This window comes from Lactuca serriola, chromosome 8 (assembly GCF_051521515.1).
Source record: "Lactuca serriola cultivar US96UC23 chromosome 8, Lser_US96UC23_V15, whole genome shotgun sequence".
Lineage (NCBI taxonomy): Eukaryota > Viridiplantae > Streptophyta > Magnoliopsida > Asterales > Asteraceae > Lactuca > Lactuca serriola.
In genome coordinates this window covers 44,599,572-44,604,514 of record NC_136415.1, presented here as the reverse complement: position 1 = coordinate 44,604,514, position 4,943 = coordinate 44,599,572, and the positions used below count along the sequence as shown (strand labels likewise).

General features: G+C 33.6%; 1 long non-coding RNA gene across 1 annotated transcript; it reads right to left on the bottom strand.

The window, feature by feature from the left end:
- Window positions 1-2,821: 2,821 nt before the first annotated feature.
- On the bottom strand, window positions 2,822-3,711 carry LOC145069506 (uncharacterized). Its single transcript, XR_013689530.1, has 2 exons — window positions 3,611-3,711; window positions 2,822-2,998 (listed from the first exon to the last, which is right to left on the bottom strand). It is a non-coding gene; the product is annotated as an uncharacterized LOC145069506 (long non-coding RNA).
- Window positions 3,712-4,943: the final 1,232 nt, after the last annotated feature.

Sequence of the window (4,943 nt, the reverse complement as noted above, 5' to 3'; positions counted from 1 at the left end):
CATTCTGGCAAAACAAACTATATTAAGTAAAATACCTAAATTACCCCCCTCCATTAATAAGATGCTCTTTGTTTGCTAATTTTTCTATGTTATCCTGATCTAAAATACGATATTGAAGTGGATGCTGTTTACTTTTAGAGATCATTTTGTGATCTCTAATTGATTTTAAAAGTGAATATTTTAACCATAAACTAAAGACTTTCAATTGCATTGATATATCTAAAAGCACTTTATTGAATTGCTTTAATTGAATTAATTGATATGTTTTTGATGCAAAGTCATTTACACGCCAATAAAATATGCATGTAATTGATTCGTGGGGGTTGATATTGTTGTTAAACCGAAATCAATCCCAAATCATTTTAAACATAAGTTTAAGTTTGTATTATATTTAATCAAGAAATTTGCATTTGCATAGAGTTTTTAGACATATTTAATTTGCCAACCTAGCTAATAGAGTAATAACTCTCGCAATAAAGTCAAAAAGAACTGAAACAAACAAATTAAGGGGACGTACATCACATGGCATGGGTTTTGATGTCAAACATTGAGTCTTTCTGAGTAATTAAGAAAAAAACAAATGAAAAGCAAAGGACAAGAAAGTCTTTCTTTGGGTGCCATTTCGTACAAGCTCTAATACCCCGCCACCACAAACAATCTCTCATTTTTGGTGGAAAGCTGCAAACGAATTGAAAGCAAGAAAAGTAAAGGATGAGATAAAGAAGAGACAAGAGGGCTAGCTGTTTTTACATAATGGCTCTCGAAGAAGACAAATCTGAGCATCATGATGATAGCTAGGCTAGGCTAGAAAGAAAAAAGATCGATTAAGGTGGCTGGAGCTAGGTAGCTAGATCATAACGATCCAGGAAGAAGAAGTCAAAAAGAAACAACAGCAATGATCGATCTTCAACAAGTGGAAGAAAGGAGGAATATATTCTTCTGATTATGTACTTCTAAAAGATCACATCATAACTGTTTTGGTCCTCTATATATAAAAGGGCCGGAGACTAGGGATGAGCATATGGACTGGGAACTGGTGCCGGAACCCGATGGAACCAGTTGGGTCGGACCGATATTCTTGTGGATTTTTAAAACTGTAACCGTATGTAGCTATTTCTCGAGTACCGGTTTCAACATTGAAGACACGGCAAGAACCGAAACCGGCGGTTCGGTTCGGTTCCTATTTTCCACCAAGTTCGGTTCCCGGGCCGGTTCCAGCCGGGTCGGTTCCTTTGCTCATCCCTAGGCTGGACTCAACAAGAAAGACAAGACTTCACATTTTTTTTTTCTTTGTGTGTGTGTACGTGTGTTAAATCCAAGAGTTCATTTTTTTAGTGTGTGTTCTCGGGGTGGGTAGAACTAGAAAATCAAAAAAGCATGGAAGGTTTTTGTTTTATTTGTGGACTAGTTGTGATGCCAATGTGATACATGAGTTTATTAAAAAAAATAGACAAAATTGCAAAAATGGTCCCGTGGTATGCAAATTTTTGGGATTTTAGTCCAAACCTCGAGTTTTTTGGATTCATAGTCCTTTTGGAGTGGTTTGTATGTGAAAATAGTCCCTTTGAAAATTGAAATGACTATAATACCCTTGGGGTATTTATTTTTCATTTATTCTTTCATTTTTTAATTTAATATTTATTTATTTATTTTAACAATTAAAAAAAATAATAGAGGACCCACCCCTCTCTCTCTCTCTCTCATCGTCTTCTACATAATAACTAAACCCATCGTCTTCTACATTGTAACTCATACATACACATATACATACTCTGAAAATCGATTATGGAACAATTGGTAAAAACTAAACACCTCGACAAATCATTTTCGATTTTGTATCTGGGCCAGACTAACACCAACCACATCAGTTGGACGTCCCTGACGCAATTGGGAATGTAATCTTCCCTTCTTCTCGTTCTCCTCACGGAAATGGCGAATCGGAGGGCAACAAGGCAGTGGATATACTGGAGACACCCAAGGAACTGATTATGTACATGGACGTACCTGGTTTATCTAAATCCGACATCCAGGTAAATGATTAGTTGATGTAATTTGAAGAAAATTAGGGATTTAGAGAGATCGACCGAAGTTGTGTGATTGTTTGTTGTATGTGACAGTGGAGGATGAAAAATTACTGGAGGTGAAAAGAAATGGGAAGAGGGAGCGTGAGGAAAATGAGGTGGAACCAACCCTAAACCCATAAAGAAAATTGATTTGCCATTTGTATGTGACTGTGGAGGATGAAAGATTCTCGTTGATGGAAAATTAGTGAATCAAACCTGGGATGTTGGAAAAACAAGACGACGGCCATGGTGCTCTTGGATTACCCATCTCTGTCACCGGAATCAATTCTGACGCCTACGAACCCACTGCAATCTCAGCCCTTCCTCCTGATGTTTCCTACATCGCCACCGGTCACTACCAATATCTCGCCGTTACTTTTCAAGGCCACGTCTGGTCTTAGGGCTACAATGTTGAATCACAACTTGGTCGTAACCTTGATTCCCCTAGGTATAATTTCACTTTGCAACAGAGACTGCAATTATCAGAATCGATGGTTCTATATGGATTTGAGGGAAATCAAACAGGGTCAGTTGTGTGGTTTTGGAATCGGAATCACAAAATTATTTGTGTGATATATGTGTTTTTTCTAAATATTTAGTGTTTATGTATATGAAGTGGGTACAGATGAAGAATATGTGTGACATCCCCATTTTCACGGCCAGAAAAGACCAATTTTGTTTATGCTTGTTTGAAAATCAGAGTAACATTTTAAATAAAAGTGTTGCGGAATTTGTCCCAAAACAAAATATGATAAAGATTTATCAAAAGTATTTCCAAAGAAATGTATTTCATTAAAAGACTCGGGATGTCAAGTTCGATACAGATCAAAAGCATAAACAGTACAATATAAGACTTACTACATTATTTCATATCTACAAGCCTATATCTATAATCCCTCATCCAAAACATCACATCTATGCTCGAGCGCTACTACCTGTAATACATGAAACTGAGTGGGTCAGACTTGGGAGCCTGGTGAGCACATAGGGTTTTCAGCCCACAATAATTAAGTTATTTAATTTCATCAACCAACAATAACCCGATTACCCGTTCCCGTTATCCTCACTTTACGTCCCTAAAACACCTATCATAAGGGACCTAACCTAAGGATCATCATCGGGATGGACACTACTGCCAAGGGGATTCCTCAGCAATGAATGTCCTTAAGGCAACCATGTAGGGGATGGAGTACACCGGCGAACACATCGTTCACAAACACTTACAGGTTGCGAGCCTGCTAGTACTCCACTGGACTGTCTAGAAGAGTCTATGGTTGTCATCCATACTTTGCTAGATGATAGAATCAACAACAACATCGAGACCTCTCATCATTTTATCACACATTGTCTATTACATCTACCCATGTTTTACCCCAACATTTTTTTTGTAGATATAAAATACATATACAGTTTAAATCATTTAAAACATGTATAACATCGTTCATCCAGCATAGATAACAAATATACAGATAATATACACACATATCACGTAATTTATATAAAATACTTCATATCTATGTGTAAGATGAAAGTAATTATGCACTTACTTGGCTAGTTAGTGGAAACTAACTGTTATCGTGGCTTCAAGTTCAACACTGCTTGCCAACTTATTATATTGTCAAAAACCTTATCCGTTGTTCTGTTGGTTTCTAAATATATATGAGTAATGAAAATTTGAGTGGGATACAAACTATATATATTATGAATTCAATTCATAGTTCTTAGATCATCAAAGCTTTGTCACCGTACAATTTTGACACCTAACCACCCATTACTGGTTGGACCATCATTTATTAGACACAGATATTTCCTTATTGACACGTATAAGTATTCTTTCATCTTATCACTATTTTTAAAAGAAACTTAACTTAGTCTGCAAGTATATGTAATATATATTTTTAATTCATCGTTTATAAACTCACAAATAAATAAATTTCTTATTAAAACTAATAACTAATCCATTTCATTTATAATCTTTCAAAACGATTAGTTTAATTAAGACACTTATAATATTATTAAATGACAAATATTACCAAACTTATAATAAATATTATTTTACAACATATCAAATTTTATAATTTATTATTAACGCCGTATTATTTTACAACATATCAAATTTTATAATTTATTATTAACGTCGTAAAATATACATAGACAGATATTTTCGGGAATTATATCTCGAAAATATATCTAATATTTATTTATTTTTGCTCTGTATATCGACGGGCTAATAGTTATGGTCTCTACCGCTTTCATTTAGATTAATATTCTAAATGATATTTTATTTTTAAACTTTTATTTAGCCCTATTTAAATTTTAAAAATGAGCTTTTACACAAATATACACATAATTTATAAATAAATCACACGTATTATGTTTGAATGATTTTTATTTTATTTATTCACAAAAAGTTTACATTTGTCGACTGCCGTAAATATTTTTATAGGATATGTAAATATTTTTATAGGGTATGCCTAACGAGAAACGTGGGCGTTACAATATGTGATGAAGATGAAGAGAGAGAGAGAGAGAGATGTGACCCCAAATTAGGTAATTATTTTACTTTTCATTTAAATTAAATAGAAAAAACATAAAAAAAATATATCAGAAGGACATAATGGTCTTTTCAGTTTACTGAGGGTTCAAAAACACAAAGAAACTGGCTCAAAAGGACCACCAATCCAAAAAAGTCATGGTTTGAATTAAAACCCCAAATAAATACATACCACAGGGACCTTTTTGCAATTTTGTCAAAAAATTAAACAACTATGAAAATCTAAAAATTTAGAAAGTTTGAATTTATAAAAAAATTATTTAATTATTAAAATTGAAGTATTTATTTATCTTTTAAATTTATATAACTAATTTAAATAAATAAAC